The sequence below is a fragment of the Phacochoerus africanus genome, chromosome 15 (genome assembly GCF_016906955.1).
Source record: "Phacochoerus africanus isolate WHEZ1 chromosome 15, ROS_Pafr_v1, whole genome shotgun sequence".
NCBI lineage: Eukaryota > Metazoa > Chordata > Mammalia > Artiodactyla > Suidae > Phacochoerus > Phacochoerus africanus.
The window spans coordinates 23,164,206-23,184,177 of record NC_062558.1 but is presented as its reverse complement, the minus strand read 5'-3'; positions in this window follow the sequence as shown (position 1 = coordinate 23,184,177).

Genomic DNA, 19,972 nt, shown 5'->3' with positions numbered 1-19,972 from the left:
AGAGCCTTGCAGTGCACCAAGTTTGATAAGCACTAGTCTGTCTTTGACAAATAGCCGTTCCTGTGTCTCTCCTTAAGAAATACTGAGTTTTCCTGTTTACCAAATGCCAAGCTGTAAGATGCTTCACAGTTTTACAAGGATAGCGTTTGGAATAATAATACAAAACAGCTAACATTTATACAGTGGTAAGATTTTACCAGGCCATGTTCTAGGTCCTTTATGGCCATTAACTGATTAAGACAAACAGCAACTGCATTACGGTACAAGCTGTCATTATCTAATTTAATCTGTGAGGAAACTGAGGCAGCAAGTGGGTGAATGCCTTGCTCAAGGTCACATCAAGGGCAAAGCATGGATCCGGGATTCAAGCCCAGACAATTTGGCTCCAGAATCAAATTTATTAGCCACTGTTGCTCAAGGGGAAAAAAATCAAGCACTTTTCATTATATGTTTATTGAACGTGATGTTAAAGCAGTTTTGTAAGAGAAAATGTTATTTTGTTCATGAAAATACATTGTGCTGAATTCTAAAGTTTAATAGGAAATGATACATCCCAACATGGCATCAGTATTTGGCTACATTTCATTTGGAATCCAAGCATATTTACTGAGGAAAATGGGGGGGGGGGGTACTTTGCAGAAAGGGAAATGCATCTAATAGTCTAGCAAACTGGTATTCCTTTGATTTTTTTTCTTTCCCGTCTTTTTAGGGCCACACCCACCACATAGAGAAGTTCCCAGGCTAGGGGTCCAATCAGAGCTGCAGCTGCCAGCCTACACCACAGCCAGAGCAATGCGGGTCTGAGCCTAGTCTGCAACCTATGCCACAGCTCATGGCAATGCCAGACCTTAACCCACTGAGTGAGGCCAAGGATTGGACCCACGTTCTCATGGATGCTAGTTGTTACCACTGAGCCACAATGGGAACTCATGTGATTTTTTTTTTTAGAAAATATACTGCTCTGTTTGGGAAAAGCATCTTAGGAACTTGTTTGGAAACCAGCAATTTCAGAATTCATGAACCATTTCTACCTATCCTGGACTCGAGCTGCAACAGCCCCCGGCTAACCAGACTTGTTTCACACTGGTCCCCACAATCTTGCATTGGTTCTTTCCAATCCTGTTAATGTTGGTCCTGAAGTCTGTGTTTTATAAATGGACAAGACTGCTTGGTGTGTCTTGTCTGAGGTCAGCAACCAAGGACCCAAGTCCTGAGCTCTTTTTTTTTTTTTTTTTTTTTTGTCTTTTTGCCATTTCTAGGGCCGCTCCCAAGGCATATGGAGGTTCCCAGGCTAGGGGTCTAATCGGAGCTGTAGCTGCCGGCCACAGCCACAGCCACAGCAACTCGGACTCCTACACCACAGCTCACGGCAACGCCAGCTCCTTAACCCACTGAGCAAGGCCAGGGATTGAACCCGCAACTTCATGGTTCCTAGTCGGATTCATTAACCACTGAGCCACAACAGGAACCCCCCAAGTCCTGAGCTTTTAGCCTAATAGGGTTTGTCCCCATACTTATGTATACAGGTCGTTACACTATCCCTTAAATTTTGTTAGTTTGTTAGGCTGTTTCACATTATACCCTTAAAGCTCTAGAATTTAGCATTGTCAGTGAATTTAATAAAAATAGTATTAATTAAAAAAATTGTATTTACCTCCCCCCAAAAAAAGAAATATACTGAATGTTCAACTGCGAGTTTTAAGATGTGCTGCAATAATGTGGAAGTGAGGCAGGGCAGTGGAAGCAGAAGCACCCACCTCCTCCCACCACCGTCTTCCCTCTGACAAAGCTCTGGTCTCCCAGGGCCTCCATCAGACACCAGCCTGAGGTCCAGAGTGCTGATTTGCTGACCTGGGAGAACCTCTGTGCTCTCACAAATATCACAGGGGAAGGCACTGAAGGATCCTCAGTGACTCTCGTGGTCACAATCTTGAGGAGGCAGGCATCTGTGTGGTGCAGGCCACAGGAAGATGGAGCAGTATAAACAAAGTGGCCCCGGGGAAGGGATGTGCTAGGTTCTCCCATGTCACTGAGGTCAGACTCCGTTGGGAGGTTCACCGTGAGACAACACTCAGGTCTGAGCAGAATTCACTCTGAGTCCGCACAAACCAAAACTCCAGATTCACTAGATGGGCGTTCCCGTTGTGGCTCAGCAGTAACGAACCTGACTAGTATCCATGAGGACGTGTGTTTGATCCCTGGCCTCGCTCAGTGGGTTAAGGATCCGGCGTTGCGGTGAACTATGGTGTAGGTCACAAACATGGGTCAGATCCCGTGTTGCTGTTGCTGTGGTGTAGGTCAGCAGCTGTAGCTCTGATTCAACCCCTAGCCTGAGAATCTCCATATGCCACAGGTATGGCCCTAAAAAGGCAAAAAAAAATTAAAGCTTCATTAGATGATTCTTTCCTGTCTCAAGGAGAAAAGGGTGTTTCTTTTCTTTTTTTCTTTCTTTCTTTTTTTTTTTTTAGGGGTCAAGGTGGAGCTGCAGCTGCCAGCCTACACTGCAGCCACAGCAATGCAGGATCCCCAACCCACTGATCAAGGCCAGGGATCAAACCCGAATCCTTATGTGTACTAGCTGCAGCAGAAATGGGTTCATTTCTGCTGCACCACAACGGGAACTCCAAGTAGGGCATTTCTTGTTCAGAATTCAACCCCAGGAGATTCGGTGTTTTATTTTCTAAACGTATCAGTCAGGATAGACTTGGGTGATGTTGTTGAAATGAATGCCCAAATCTCAACGGTGCAAACAATACAGGGCTACATCTGGAACATGTTCCTTATCCATGGGGGTCAATAGGGGAGTTCTGCTGATGACTCACATTGGGACCTGGTTTTCAGAGAGCAGCCACCCCAAGTGTAGCCCAGGCTGTGCCAAGGGAAGGGGAGGGCTTCGGAGGGCCTCACGCTGATCACTCAGTCAGTACCCAGCCTAGAAGTGACGCCTGCTGTTTCCACTCAAAACTTGTCATCCAGAAAGTGTTGTGTGGACCAACCAGCACAAATAGTTGGGGTAGGGAGTGAAATTCTACTGTGTGCTTGGAAGAGGGTGATCTGGAGATATTTTAGTGACTAGCACTCATGATCCAAGCAGCAACCTTCCAGAGAATCGGGACTTTATTCTGAACTCACCCCACACTCCCAAATACCAGGCTCCCCAGGGAAGTCATGCATGATTATTGTCAAAATAAAATGTATCAGTAGATGCAAACTATTACATTTAGAAAGGATAAGCAAGGAGTTCCCCTTGTGGCTCAGTAGGTTAAGAACCTCGACTAGTATCCATGAGGATTTGAGTTTGATCCCTGGCCTTGCTCAATGGATTAAAGATCCAGTATTGCCTCGAGCTGTGACATAGATCACAGATGCAGCTTGGATCTGGCATCACTGTGGCTGTGGTATAGGCCAGCAACTGTGGCTCTGATTCAACCCCTAGCCTGGGAATTTCTGTATGCCACAGGAGGTGTTATAAATAGAAAAAGAAAGAAAGAAAAAAAAAGAATGGATAAGCAATGAGGTCCTGCTCTGTAGCACAGGGAACTATATCCAGTCTCTTGGGATAGACCATGACAGAAGATAATATAAGAAAGGGAATGTGTGTGTGTGTGTGTGTGTGTGTGTGTGTGTATATATATATATAGGGTCATTTTGCTGCACAGAAGTTGCCACAATATTATAAACCAACTATACTTTAGAAAAATAATCGGAAAATGTAATGTAACTGTTTTATAGACGAAAAGGCTAAAGCAAAAAAAAAAAAATGTGCAGTGAATTTTGGTTTAGACCAGATAAATCCATTGATGAGGTTGGATCTCGGGCATCCACTCCTGAGCCAGGATCCTCTGAGAACTGAAACTTGAGCTTCTGAATGATGGCGAAGCCCCCTCCCCCACTCCAGAGATTCTCAGCTGGCAGAGGCCAGGCGTGGGCTAAGTGCTCATTGATCCATTAACCCCCTAAATGCTGAGCTGCAGGAACGCTTGGACAGCTCCAGTTCACGCCCAGAGACAAGGTAGGGGGCCCCCAGGATCCTGACTCCAATCCTGTCTTCCCCTGACTCCTACTTAGACCACCAGATAAGACTCTAGGCAGCTTTTCTTTCTTGCTTTCTTTTTTTTGGGCCACACCCACAGCATATGGAAATTCCCAGGCTAGGAGTTGAATGGGAGCTGCAGCTACGACTATACCAGATCCAAGACTCATCTGCAAACTACACCACAGCTCATGGCAACACCGGATTTTTAATCCACTGAGCAAGGCCAAGGATTGAACCCACAACCTCATGGGTACTAGTTTCATTAACACTGAGCCACAATAGAAACTCCTAAGCGGCTTTAAAGAGTCGACAGAGACATTGGCAGAGTCAATTCATTAGTCCTGGATCCCCTCTTGGCCACCCCCCATATGCCAGCTGGTGGACCCACAGCCCATTACATCCACAGATGGGCACCCCAGTCCTTGGGCAGGTGGTGCAGGTTTGCACGGCACTGAAGAGCAGGGGAGGTGAGGAGACTGGCGGTCTGCAGGCCAAGTTACGACCTGACATCTCCAGGCAGAAAAGGCAAATTCCGGGGAGTCAAGAGAGGAAAGTAGCTCCAGGATGACAAGAAGGTACATGTAAGGGGCGGGAAGGGAGGAGCAGGGGGATGGGGAAGAGAGATGGAGAAGAAGAGAAAGGGGGGAGGGTGGGGAAGGGGGAAGAGAAGTTGGTGGGAGTTGGGTGGAAGGGAGCGTTAATCCCAATGGAAGACACTAGGTGTTGTTTCCTGCTATCTTCTCTCTCCAAAACAGTCTAAAACGGTGATAGAATTTGCCAGTGTCCTCACTGTCTGAATTGCATCTATCTCTCAGATCCTGAAGCTGACCCAGCTTCACAATTGCTAGGGCACATCAGTGTCATCTGTTTCTCAACAGCAATTGTCAGCAGGTTCAAATGTCCATGCCTTGTTGGTCTAATGTGGAATAAAGCCTCAACTAAGGAACTAGAGATGCTCATACTAAGTGAAGTAGGTCAGAAAGAGAAAGACAAGTACCATATGCTATCACTTATATCTGGAATCTAATATTTGCATAAATGAACCTACCTACAGAAAAGAAACAACTCATGGACTTGGAGAACAGACATGTGGTTGCCAAGGGGGAAGGGGAGGGAGCAGGATGGACTGGAAGTTTGGGGTGAGTAGATGCAAACTATTGCTTTTGCAAGCAATGAGGTGCTGCTGTAGAGTACAGGGAACTATATCTAGTTACTTGTGATGGAACTTGATGGAGGATAATGTGAGAAAAAGAATGTTTATACATACATATGTATGACTGGGTCCTTTTGCTGTACAGCAGAAATTGACAGAACATTGTAAATCAACTATAATAGAAAAAATAAAAATCTTAAAAAAAAATCTCATCTAGGATGGCTTCAGTGTCTGACTATTTATCAAAACACTTAAACAGTGCTTACCACATGCCAGATGCAGGTCCAAGTCCTTTAAAAATGCATTCACTTAACCCTTTAAACAACCCTCAACAGGAGGGTACCAAATGATGCCCATTTTGTAGATGAGGAAATGGAAACACAGAGAACTGCCTAGAGTAGCATAGATATAAGAGATGGAGCTGGGATTCAACTCAGGCTGTCTGGTTCCAGATTTTTTTTTTTTTTCCCTCAGGGCCATATGGGCGGCATATGGAGGTTCCCAGGCTAGGGGTCAAATTAGAACTGCAGCTGCCGGCCTAACCACAGCCACAGCAACGCCAGATCCTGAACCCACTGAGCGAGGCCAGGGCTCAAACTAGCATCCTCATGGACACCAGGTTTGTTACCACTTAGCCACAATGGGAACTCCTGGCTCCCGCTTTTAAAATCTACTCTCAGCTACCTCTGCTGCCAGTAAACTATCCTAAAATATATACTTTCTTTTTACCATATTGAAGATTACTCTCTCCTGGTTACTACTGGCCCATCATGGTAACCTCTCCCTTCATCACAGATGGAGGGCTGGCGAATCATTAATCCATCAGAGTATTCAAAGTATCACTGAACAGCAGCTTCTCATAATAGCATTAACTTGTTTAGCAGATGGGCCTATGACTGAGGCAGGACCCACAGGACAGGCTCCTCTCTGCTCCATGACGTTTGGGGCCCCAGTTGGCATCAGGGAGTGAAGACAACTCAAAAACTGGAAGCAGCGTTCATCTGAAGGTTCATTCATTTGTGTGTCTGTGATTGTAGCCAGCGGTTGCCTGGTATCTGGCCTGGGCTTCCAGAACACCCACACTGGCCCCTCCACCCACACTGGTCCCTCTGCTCACACTGGCCCCTCCACCCACACCGGTCCCCCTGCTCACACTGGCTCCTCCACCCACACCTGTCCCCCCACCAACACTGGCCCCTCCATGTGGCCTGAGCTTCCTCACAACATGGCTGCCAGGTCCCAGCCCAAGCCTTCCAAGAGAGCCAGCAACATGGCCTTTAGTGACCCAGCCTCCGAAGTCACAGAGTGTTACCTCTGCCACCCAGATCCAGGGGAGGGACAGAGACAACATCTCTTTGTGGACATGTTTTGGTGTCACTCCACCTGGGGACTTCTTCCCTAACCAGTCTGAAGAAATGTCTCCTGCTGCACACCTCCCAGCTGTTGGACAGATGTGGATGTTCTGACTTAGGGCTAGCTGCACAGAGGCCTGACCTCTGGTATGGCCAGGGGCCTCATCAGAATGGGCATGACTTTGATTGCATTTATGTTTCAACAACTATATCACCTAAGCAAGTGAGTCTAACTTCATAAACTCTGGACTGGAGTCCATTGGGCAGAAGCTGTCAGTTGTCTACCCAACCTCCTTTCCTTCTCTGATACGAGAGCAAAAACAAATGCCTCCTGGTCACCAGCGTCTGTTTCAGACAAAGAACTAAATCTTGATTAGGTGAAACCAACCCATGATAGGTCTATGGAGGGTACTGTGGTCTAAAGGTTTGTGTCCCCCAAAAAAGTTCATATGGTGAGATCCCAACCCCTAAATGTGATGGTATTAGAAAGTGAGAGGAGTTCCCTTCGTGGCTCAGTGGTTAATGAACTCGACTAGGATCCCTGGCCTCACTCAGTGAGTTAAGGATCTGGGGTTGCCACAGGCTGTGGTGTAGGTCACAGACGTGGCTCGGCTCCCATGGTGCTATGGCTGTGGTGTAGGCTGGCAGCTGCATCTCTGATTAGACCCCTAGCCTAGGAACCTCATGTGCTTCACAGGTACAGCCCTAAAAGGCAAAAAAAAAAAAAAAAAAAAGAATTTACTAAGGATTTCCCAATGTGACACAGCAGGTTCAGGATCCAGTGTTGTCTCTGTGGCTGCACTGGTTCAATCCTTGGCCCGGCAGAGTGGGTTAAAGGATCTGATGTTGCGACAGCTGCAGCTCAGATTTGATCCCTGGCCCGGGATCTTCCATATGCTTCAGGTGCAGCCAAAAGAGAAAAAAATTACTAAAATTGCAAAAATACGACTAAAATCATGATGTTAGTAAAAGGTTATATATAATGGCAATTTCCATGCTGCTTATACAGAGGGAAATGGTGGTAACTATTCCCAATGCCTTGTAATTTGGTAAATTTTTTTTTCTTTTTTGATTGCCCCAAGGTATATGGAGTTCCTGGGCCAGGGATCAGATCCAAGCCATAGGTAAGCTGCAGCTACAGCAATGCCAGTGCCTTAACCCGCTGTGCATGGCCAGGGATTGACCCTCCATCCCAGTGCTCCCAAGATGCCGCCAATCCTGTTGCACGACAGCGGGAACTCCTATTTGGTGAATTTTATGTCTTTCAAAGTGCCTCTTGATTCTTCTTGTTATTTGATGTTATTATTTTAAATGGGTAAAAGGGATCAACTGTAGACTGATGGATGAAAGCTAAACATTTGGTGGTGAGGATGCTATAATGTGTTAAGAAGTCTAAATATAACATTGTACACATGAAACATAGAGTCTATGTTTATTTAACATAAAGATGCAAAGAAAAGGGAGGAAGTTCCCGTCGTGGCTCAGTGGTCAATGAATCCAACTAGGAACCATGAGGTTGTGGGTTCAATCCCTGGCCTTGCTCAGTGGGTTAAGGATCTGGCGTTGCCGTGAGCTGTGGTGCGGGTTGCAGATGCGGCTTGGATCCCGTGTTGCTGTGGCTGTGGTGTAGGCCAGTGGCTACATCTCCGATTCCACCCCTAACCTGGGAACCTTCATATGCCTCGGGAGCGGCCCAAGAAATGGCAAAAAGACAAAAAAAAAAAAAAAGGCACTGATTCTACTGGTCTGGCCAATTTTCCCTTTGCTCCTCCCATTTTTCCTCTTTGAAACTCAGATATGATGTCTGGAGGAGCAGCAGCCATTTGGTGACCATGAAGCTACCAGCATATGAATGAAGGTCAACACACATCGAGGATGGCAGAACAGAAAAATGGAGGAGGGAGTTCCCTGACAGCATCACTGAGTAGCTCTCCAGGCCTGGGCTGCTTGCCTGTGGAATCTTATGTGAGATAAATGAACTGCAATGGCTTGAGGAACTGTCAGCCAAGCTTCCTGCCCTGCATTGATAGCTGATACACCTGCCAGAAAAGCTGTCACGAAGGTGCTTGTCAGACTCAGGGACCTCCTCTCAGCTCACCCCTCATGCTCCTCCCATTCTGTGCTGGTAAGTGTTTAACAATTGGCTCTATGGGGAGGAAGGAAAGCTGATGTGCAGGGGTTGCCAATTTCCATGGTGTAAATACCCCCATCATGGCTGGTTTCAAGCTGACAGTCTCACCCCACTCAACACTGAGTTGAGAAAACACAGAATGGGGCTTTGTGTGCTGGTTGGAGCTGCTCCCCCTCCATAGCACAGACACCAGCACACTTGCTTTTTGTGGAAATGCTGTTGTTTCCATAAATCACCATCTCCTTCCCTTAGCGTGGAGCTTGGGAGAGAGGCCTTGGATACGAGATCAGAGCAGCAGAGACCTCAGGAGATGGAGATGCTAGCCCCAGGTCCTGGGTCTGTCTGGCGAGCTTCCCCATCCTGGTCTCCGCCCATCCTGCGGAAGGGTGGTCTGCATTTTGTGATTCCTCAACCCCCACCCATGCCATGCCTTCTTTCCCAAGCAGACCACACAGTGCAGCTTGCCATCACCTCTTCAGCTGGTCCCCTTGACCCCAGTCCCTCTTGCCGTCTATCATCGGTTGTGGAATGTGAATTCCTTCCAGGGATTCCTGTTGTGGCTCAGCAGGTTAAAAACCCAACTAGTTTCCATGAGGATGCGGGTACGATCCCTCAGTGGGTTAAGGATCTGGCATGGCTGTGGCTGTGGTGTAGACTGGCAGCTGCAGCTCCGATTCAGTCCCTAGTCTGGGAACTTCCATATGTCATGGGTACGGCCCTAAAAAGGAAAAAAAAAACAAAAAACCAAAAAACGACAACAAAAAAATCTCCTCCCAAAGCACAGCCGTAACCTGGGTGTTATGCTTTCTCACCTTTGTGGCTCCCTCCTGCCTCCAGGATAAAGCACATTCCTCCCCCCAGCCCAGCCTCAGGCTCTGCACACTCGCTCGCCCCTACATTCCCAGCATCATCTCTTGCTCCTCTGCGTCACCCCTCACCACCTGTCCATAAAACGGAATCAGGATGTTTCTCAAACACCCTGTCCTGTTGTCCTGAGCTTGAGCTCACACTGTCCTTCCCGGGAACTCCCAGACACTGCCAGGCTGGTCACAGTGTCATCAATCTCAATTTATAAACAAGGAGACTGAAGCTCAGAGACATGAAGCGGGGAGTTCCCGTTGTTGCTCAGCGGTAACAAACCTGACAAGTATCCATGAGGATGAGGGTTCAATCCCTGGCCTTGCCCAGTGGGTTAAAGATCTGGCATTGCCATGAGCTGTGGCGTAGGTCGAAGATGTGGCTCAGATCCTGAGTTGCTGTGGCTGTGGTGTAGGCCAGCAGCTACAGCTCTGAATCTACCCCTAGCCTGGGAACTTCCATATGCCACAGGTGCAGCCCTAAAAAGATAAAAAAAAAAAAAAAAGGAGAGAGAGAGAGACATGAAGCAATCAGCCAGGCCACACGGTGGGGGATCTGAAAGCCAGGACTGGATGAGGACTGCTGTAGCCCAGGTCCACCCTCCTGCCAGAAGGCTCTGCCTCATTGGAAATAGACTTGGATCTCAAGACACCCCCCCCCCGCCCCCCACACACACACTGCAGGGCCTCAATTACGTGGGCCCAGGGCTCCTCCCTTCCCTTACCTGGAGGGCACGTTTCCAGGTGCCAGGACAGGATAAGGAAGGTTTGGCTCTAGCTGGTCCCTGAGGCCCAGAGAGCATCAGGACGAGGGGCCTTTGTCCAGGGTTCCTGCTGCTGTCAGCCTGGGAAGTGATGTGACCTGGGTCTGCCCCTTATCAAAGCAAACCAGACGTCTCTGCATTAGGAACATGAAATTACCATCATCTGCACCGGGAGATCTTTGATTTCGCTTTCTGCTGTAGGAAGAATTCGCTCAAAGCTCACAGAGAACATTTCAGCTGGAAAAGGCCTTTTTCTGGACACTCTGCCTTCTGTCAGATAGAAAAAAAAAAATTCTCAAAACAGTTTTCATTTCCATTGACTCTCAGGCCTAAAGTAGACCTATAAGCTGGCTAGTCTGCCCTTATTGGGTCCCTTGAAAGGTTTCTTTTCTTTCATTTTTTCTTTAATTTCTTTTTTTGGTTACACATGCAGCATATGGAAGCTCTCAGGCCAGGGATAGAATCCGAGGTGCAGCTGTGACTTATGCCAAATCCTTAACCCATTGTGCACAGCGGGAACTCCTCCAGGGTCCCTTGAAAGGTTTCTAATAACCCAGGCTGACTTGAAAATACATCGTCTATGGTTTCCAGGGACCCATAGCTCCTCAGGGATCCCCTGACCAGCCTTCAAGAGGTCCTGTTGGAGCAGAGGGAGGCTCAGAGCCTTTGGGGAACAGTCCTGGTTCTGAGCATCAGGACACCCATGACCAAGTGTTACCTACGCCAGTGCCAAGGCCAGTCAGAGTCAGACTGTGGCGGGGGGGGGCAAGGCTCCCAGAACAGCTTGGGGTGCAGGTGAGTGAGGGACGATGGCCCTGAGCCATCCACAGCCTCAAGAAGCTGGAAGGGTTCAGCCTGGACTTTTGAGAGTTGACAGCATAGCCTGGGGACAGCAGAAAGCTCTGGGACACACGCTGGCCCATGCGGAAGGGGCCACGCTCTGGGGACCTGCCCCGCACCTCTAACCTGGCACAGAAAGGTATCGACACCAGGTAGAAGTGAAGGAGGGAGACGCGGGACAGGGACATGGTGAGCTCAGGGTTTTCCAGCTTTGTGGGGGGGGGGGGTGGTAATTGGCAAATAAAAATTGTAGATCCTTAAGGTGTATGGTGTGATGATTTGATACACATGTACATGGCAAACCAATCACTGCAATTAGGCTAATTATCACATCCATCACCCCACACTGTTACCGTTCTGTGTGTGCAGTGAGAATAATTAACACTTCCCCTCCACCAATTTCAAGTATGCAATTTAGCGCTGTTAACTCCAGTCTCCACGTTGTACATCAGACCAAGAACTTCCTCATCTAGCCACTGGAACTTTGTACCCTTTGCCCAACATCTCCTGGTTTCCACTCCCAGCCCCTGCCAGCCACCATCCCAGTCTCTGATGCTAGGGTTTCGGCTTTTTACAGATTCCACATGCAAGTGAGATAGTACAGTGTTTGTCTTTCCGTGTCTGGCTTATCTCACTTAGCATAATGTCCTTGAGGTTCATCCATGTTGCTGCAAAGGTAGATTTCCCTCTTTTTAAGGTTGAAACATTGTACACGTGTGCAAACGCAGGCACACAGTTTCTTAACACTGTCTAGTTTTTAAACTACATGGAGGGAGCTTCAGGTGTGGCTCAGAGGATTAAGAACCTGACTAGTGTCCATGAGGATGCAGGTTCGATCCCTGGCCTCACTCACTGGGTTAAGGACCTGGCATTGCTGTGAGCTACGGTGTAGGTCACAGACGCAGCTTGGGTCCTGTGTTGCTGTGGCTGTTGTGTAGGTCGGTGGCTGCAGCTCTGATTGGACCCCTAGCCTGGAAACTTCCATAGGGCACAGGTGTGGCCCTAAAAAGAAAAATAAATAAACAAACAAACAATGTGGGAAAAAACATCATCTGAAAGGCTGCTCAGCTGGGAGATTGATGAGCCCTGTTGTGGACTTCTGTCCTTTTACCACTCACCAGTCCACTTCTGGAAATACTGTCCAGCAGACTACCCCTCATCCAGCCTCCATCTGGGGCTCACATGGCTCTACCCTCACACCAGGCAGACATCAGGTGGGCAGATAATATGCTGCACTGTACTAGCGACTGATTGGCTCAGAGCTGAGCAGAGCTGACCAGAGACTTCTGTTTGAGTGACCAGGAAGATGGGTTTAGGGGTTGTGAGATGTGACCCCAAAGCAGCCAGTGGCCACTGTAGGGAAATACCCCAAAGGACAATGTGGCCCACCCCTGGGGAAATCAGAACCTTGGGATGAGAAGAGCTAAGCCCCTGAGGCAGAGATTGAGCCCCTGGATCAACCTATGCCTGAAGCTGATGCGCAGATGCGTTCGTTCAGTGCCAAGATCAGCTTAGAGGCACAGGAAATCTACTGGAAGGAATGCCCACAGAGAGTAGAGGGAGGAAGCAAGAGTGGGCCAGTACGGCTTCAGACCAGGTAGGCCTGGCACCTGCAAGGCAATGGGAGGAAGGAACCCCAGGGCCATGAGCCCGGACTGACGGCAATGCAACTGGAAAGTCTCAGCCAGGCTGATGGTGTCCTCAAGTCAGCATTGCCCTGCGTCCTACAGGAAAGTCTGCACCTGTCCCAGAAACAGAGTTCACAAAGGAAGAAAGACAAAAAGACAAGTGGCCAATACATTTATGGGGAAACATCGACCTCGCTGGTAACCAAAGAAATCACAGAATGGTCATCATCAAAAAATCTACAAACAGTAAATGCTGGAGATGGTGTGAGGAAAAGGGGACCCTCTTATACTGGGAGGAATGTAAATTGCTGGGAATATAAATTGGTGCAACCACTGTGGAAAACAGCATGACGATTCCTCAGAAAATTAAAAATAGAATTCCCATTAGATCTAGCAATCCCACTCCTGGGCATCTATCCAGAAAAAAACATGACTTGAAAAGATACATGTACTCCAATGTTCACTGCAGCACTATATACAATAGCCAAGACATGGAAACAACCTAAATGTCCATAGACAGAGGAGTGGATAAAGAAGATGTGGTGCATATACACAATGGAATATTACTCAGCTATAAAAAGGAAAGAAATAATGGTATTTGCAGCAACATGGATGGACCTAGAAATTATCACGCTAAGTGAAGTCAGTCAGACAGTGAGACACTAATGTCATATGCTACCACTTATATGTGGAACCCCCCAAAAAAGGATACAATGAACTTATTTGCAGAACAGAAGCTGACTTGCAGACTTTGACACACTTATGGCTCCCAAAGGAGACAGGTTGGGCGGTAGGATGGGCTAGGGGTTTGGGGTGGAAATGTTGTAAAATTAGGTTGTGATGATCGTTGTGCAACTATAAATATAATAAAATTGAGTTCAAAGAAAAAGAAAAAAAAAGAAAAATTGCCAAAACACTTATGGGGAAACATCGACCTTTCTGGTAATCAAAGAAATCCAAATTAAAAACCCATAAAATATCATTGCATCCCCTGGACTGGCTGAGGCTAAAAAACCAGCATTAGGTTGTGGGAAGGGTTGGGGTGGGACTGCATCCTCAGCTATGGAGAGAGCGAAAGGGCACTTTCTGGGGGTCACTTAGCCACGTGACCCAAGTCCACAGAGTTACCTCCCGCCTTTGACTGTAAAGTCACGTCTAGTCACATGTCCTTCCAAAGCAGAGACGTGAACACAGGTGTGCAAGGAGATGTAAGTGTGGCTTCTCCCCAGGGGAGAAGGAGGCAAAGGCAGGTCTGGGGCTTGGTGGCAGGGGCTGCGGGGATTTGTGGCATCAGGTTTCTCCCTGGAAGAGATGCACAGGGCTCTCCAAGAGGAGGCAGGGAAGGGGGACCTGTCGTGCTTCCAGGGGATGCAGGTGACCCAGAGCCTGGTCCAAGAGCTGGCGGTGCAGACCTGACCTGTCTGAAGTCTCTGTGTTGCCTCCCAGGGGCCTCGCAGGAGCAGTGAGCAGTTACCTGAGGAAGAACAGGTGGGACGGCAGTGGGGCAGCGTGGGGCGCAGGGGCCTCCGATGACCATGGCCTGGAATGGCATGTGTCCACATGCCAGCCCTGGTGTCTGTGAACGTGACCTTGTTCGGAGACAGGGTCCTTGCAGGTGGAATTAAAGTGAGGGTCTTGGGCTGGGATCATCCTGTCTTAGGGCCTTCCATCCGGCGGCTTGTGTCCCCAGGAGGGACAGAAAGGGGAGATTGGAACCCATGGGAGGGAGGCCAGGTGAGAGCGGAGCAGAAAACTGGACCACATTGGCCATAGACCTGGGGTCACCACAGCTCTAAGAGAGGGAGAAGCAAGGGCAGATGCACCCCAGACCCCCGGGGGGGGAACCAGCCCTGCACACCCCACGCCGCCCCTGGATCTTGGACTTCTGGCCCCAAGGCTTCTGGAGGATAAAACTCCCATGGTTTTCAGCCCCCAGGAAACTCATACAGAGACTTTGAAACAAGATTCAAAGTTGGTGCCATCCAGGAGCTGAGCAGCGGAAATCAGGGCAGGACACTGGCCACTCCTGTGACAGCCTGCCTTTCCTCTCCCCTCCCCTTCAGTCTGGGCTTCCAGCTGAACACCGCCCCCCCCCGCCCCCCGCCGCCCCGCCTGCCCCGGAAGACAGACCACAAGGCAGAGCCACCACGCAGGAAGATTTACTACAGCCATTTGCGTATATGCGTGTGCTCGCCTTTCATTTTATTTAGTGTGAAGGAGCAAGCTGTTCCCAAACCGCATTTACATGTTCCTCATAAATCAGATATTTCTCAGCGCCTTTGGGACAGCTGGCTCCGGGCAGGTGCTGTCTCTGCCCCATTCCTGGCCTTCTTTCCCCCAAAGGAAACAGTCAGGGGCCAAGGACCAGTGGGCGGGGAGACCCCTTCCAGACTGTAGGGGTGGGTGTCAGGGCACCCTCTGTGGTGCAAACCAGACCCAGCCCTGTGGCCCCCAGTGAGCATGTGATGGAAGGAAGTGGGGGAGGGAGGGAGGGACCAGGGAGGGAGAGAGGAAGGAAGGGTGGGTGGATGGAAGGAAGAGGGGGGGAAGGAAGGAAAGGAGGATGGAGAAAGGGAGGGAGGGAGGAGGGAGAGAAGGAAGGAGGGAAGAAGAGAGGGTAGATGAAAGAAAGGGTGGGGAGGAAGGAGGCAGGCAGGGGCCTCTGAGCTTCTCCAGGGCTGTGACAGCATCTGTTCATCTCTGTGTCTAACCCAGAAAACATTTGCCAAGTGGCCGTTTGGAAGAAAGAATGAGTGTGTGGGCGTCCGTGTCTCTTCCTTCTCATTTCAGAGTCCCAGCCACAGGCGCCTTTGATCTGCCAAGCACTGTACATGGGGCTTATCAGACTTTCCTCCCCACCTCTTGGGCCACAGCTCCAATGTCATCACCCCCCAGTGCCCTGATCCCCATCTGAGCCACCATCATTGTTCACAGTTCTCATCACCAAGGCATCTCAGGGGTCCTAGGTTTGCCTATTTGTGCTTTGTCTCCGACTTCGTCTCTGAGCCTCCTGATGGTGGACTCAGAGGAGGAACCAAGTCCCTTGAGGGGACCCCCATAAATACTTGCTTCCCATTCCTGGAGCCAGAGGTGGGGGTAGCTGCACTGTCTTCCTCAGAGAGACCACTGGACACAGACACGTGAAGTGGGTCATGGAGGAGACCGGGGGCCCCCAGACCTGCACCCCTGCTGAAGAACCACCCCGCCAGGGGACCTTAACAAGGTCCTGTTGGGGAGGGATTTAGTTCCAAGGGCAGGGGCCTAGCTCCATACCCTGCTCCCAGCTGGAGTTTCGGGGTGTCTGCAAACAGGTCCAGAAAGGAGGGGCAGGTGCCAGCTGAGGGTGCAAGGTGACTGTGAGCTTTAAGAAAAACACAATTACTCATCGAGTTAACAGAGGTGGGAGCAGGGAGGGGCCAGCAGAGATGGCGTGTGGGTGGCCAGTTGTCCCAAGCCTTAGAGGACACCTGGCTTCCTGCCCTGCCTGAACTCCAGGAGTTCATTTTTAGGGGAAATCAATGCTCTTTTGTGCTGGAGAAGAACACATCTCTGCAGCTCTTCCCATTCTCCACCCAACAGGATCTGATTTGGCCAAAGTGGCCCCTGGGAGAGAGGCAGACCGTTTCACACGCCGCCACCGCCCCCAAAGCTCACCTTCCCTCTGCCCACAGCAGTGACCGCGGCTGCAGACACGAAGGCTCGCACGTGTCCCAGTGGTCACTGGAACCCGCCCACATAGGTCTGAGGCTCTGCTGAAGGAGGTCACAGCCATCCCTGCCTCTGACAAGGCCAGTACCCTGGAGAAGTATACAAATACAAAAGTATACAAAAAGTATACAAGGCCATCCGTATACAAATTCCTAGTCGGTAAATAAAGACATTAGACAGCTTCCTGCTAGTGTTCCCAGGGCCATCTCTGGATCTTCAGGGGCAAGCCACCTGCAAAGGTGTCCTGCGGAGGTGGGAAGATAGGAAGACAGCCAGGGCCAGGACACCTTCTGCCTCGCAGAGCGATAGCCCTCACTGTGGTTTCGGCACACACGCCCCACAGTGAGCTTCATCATTTGTTCCCTGGGGTCGCCGTGAGGCCATTCAGGCACAGGAACGTCACGGGCACGCCATTCTCAACAAACCATCAAAATAACCTGCAACAACCTCATTAGAAAAGAAAAAGGCGTGCTGCTTCGAGGCTTCTGGGGCCGGAAGCGTGGGCTTCTCAATCCTGCGAGCTCCGGCCTGGGCCTTTGCCAGCTCTTGCTACTATATAATTTAATCTAATTGATCAATTAAATCCAAATAATTTTTAAACAAGCTGTAATAACAGTTATATAATTTCAGCACTACATATAATTTTCTTAACGACTTTAGCAAAGGAAATTGCTCACTGAGACTTGCGGTCTGCATGTGGGAACTGTCACCTCCATAACTTTGAGATCTGCGCAGCTTTGGGGAAGAGCCAGGGCTCAGAGCTCACTGACTGGGGTGGGGTCGCAACCCCCCCACCAGAGGAGGCAGTTTCCTGTCTGGTTCCGTGGCCCTTCTGAGTCAGATGGGTAAGTCATCAGACCTTGTGGAGACACTGTGGTTCTTTCTATCTCATCTGTCCAATTATGCATCAGTTACCTATTGCTTCAGTTATGCTGTGTAACAAACAGCCCCTCAGAACGTCAGCGACCTGCAAGGAACATTTATATTTGCTCGTGGGCGGGCCAGTCAGGTGTCCTGGGCTGTGGTCCACTGTGGTGGGCTGGTGGCTCTGTTCCTTGGCATACATCCACTGAGATGTCTTGGCTCCTCCCATAGGCTGGCCCCAGGAATGTTCTGGACACATTCACAGGGAGGGAAGAGCGAGTGTGAAAATGCACAAGGGCTGTTTCAAGCGTCTGTCTGCATCTAGGCTGCTCTGCCCTTGGTCAAAGGAGGTCATGCATCAGAGTGAGGGACTTAAAAGTGAAGGGCAAAGGGCTGCCCCTGGGGTCACAGAAGCCATCAATCTGCCCAAAGCTCTTTGGTTGCTGGCCACAGACACTGATCCAGAATGAGGCAGGCAAGGAGTTCCCTTATGGTGCAGTGGGTTAAGGGTACAGCCTTGTCACTGCAGCAACATGGGTCATTGCTGTGGTACTGGTTCCATCCCTGGCCCTGGAATTTCCACATACTGTGGGCATGACTTAACAACAACGACAATAACAAACAGAATCTCAGGCAGGGATGGGATTTATTGGGGAAATGCAAGCAAGATAGGAGGCCAAGGGAAAAGCCAAACTTGGAGAAAGGCCAGCATACCCCAGACGTGTGTGGATGACCACTGTTGGGGGCAGAACTCCGTGGCGCCTCTGGTTGGACAAGCATCACCCCTCCCGAGCCAGATGCTAAGGTGACAGAGGCCAGCTGCCTTCTCTTGGGAGGGCAGGAAATGGTGTCTGGCTGGTCCCTCCCAGACTTCACACAGTGGAGAAAGACTCCGAAAACTCCGAAAAACTCTGAAAGAGAGGTTTGCCGCAGTTTCCAGAAACAGGAGTGGGCATCGGCTACAGAAATAACCAAAGTCCCCTGTGCGAAGCCCCTTGGCACCAGCTTTCAGGACCCCCCACTCCCCACCCCCTCGGCTCTTTCTGTGGTGCCTTTCCCATACAATTCACCGCTGGGGCCACCCCCAGTGCCTGAAATGCAGCTTCATGCTTGGGGCCAAGCTGGCCCTCGCCAGGCTCTGGAGGCCCAGGCTTTGCAGTGCCAAATCACTTCACCAGCAAGTCAAGGTCACAGCCAAATTCAGTCCTTCCCCCGAAGATGTCCAGCTCACAGCAACACCAGATCCATAACCCACTGAGCAAGGCTAGGGATAGAACTTGCATCCTCATGGATACTAGTCAGGTTCTTAACCTGCTCAGCCACAATGGGAACTCCCAGTGCAAATATTCTTTACTCCTGCTTTACAGGAGTTGAATTGGGTCCCTCAAACACATATGTGGGAGGACTGACCCCCGGGACCTCCGAATGGAGACTTATTTGGAAGTCAAGTCATTGTAGGTGGAATCAGTTATACTGGAGTAGGTGGGTCCTAAACCAATCTAACTGGTGTCCATGTAAGAAGGGACAATCAGGAGAGACACACAGAGAGGAGATCAGGGAGGACACGGGAATACCATGGCTGTCTGCATCCCCGGGAGGGAGGCCGCGGAGGGAGCCAGCCAGCAGAGCCCCAGACCTTGGACTTGCAGCCCGCTGGACTGAGACAGCAAGTGGCTGTTGCTGAAGCTGCCCCACATGTGTCTTTTGCTACCCCAGGATGCTGACATGGCAGATGAGGCATCTGAGTTGCCAAGGGACCACGAGCTGAGGTGGAGCCACACCTGGAAGAAAGGGCCCCGCCTACAGGCTGGCCTTGCAGATGGGAGCTGAGTGCGGTCCAGGTGGCCTGGGTGGGTTGTCAGCTGGCGGGAACCTGGGAGGGGCCTGGTCTGAGTGCAGAGCAACCCTGCAGTCCCTGGGAGAGGAGCACTGAGCAGCCTGGCAGTCTGTTCCAGGCCCAGGGACACCCTAGTGGGGGAGCTGGTACCCAGAATGGGCACAGGTTGAGGCCAAGAGAAGCTGCAGGCCAGACAGAGTGACCCAGAGCTGGGGCGTCTGGGCAAGTCCGCGCCATGGGCCTGGCTTCTGGCTGCATGTGTGCACATGTCTGTGTGTCCGCACGTGTGTGTGGGTATGTATGCACTGTGTTTGCATGTGTGTGCACACATGTGTGTGCATGTATGTGTGTCATGCACCTATGTGCATGGTGTTTGTGCATATATATGGATGCATGTGTTTGTGTCTACACATGCATGGTGTGTGCACGAATGTGCATTGGGTGCTCATGCATGTATGTGTTGTGATGTATGTGTATGTGTGTACACCTGTGTGTTGTGTGCCTCCACATGTGTAGGTGTTGTGTGCTGTGGTATGCAGGCATAGCATGTACATGTGCATGTGTGTGGTTATGTATATGTGTGTGTGCATGTGTGTAGGTGTGCAAGTGTGAATTGTGTGCATGAATTGTGTATATGTGAGCTGTGTATTGTATTGCACATGTGTTTGCATGAGTGCATGCATGTGTTTGCATGTCCATACCTGTGTGTTGTGTGTGCCTGTGTGTGTGTGCACATATGTGTATGGGTTGTGTTCTGTGTGCCCATGTGTAGGCATGTGATTGTGTGCTCTCGTGTGTGTTG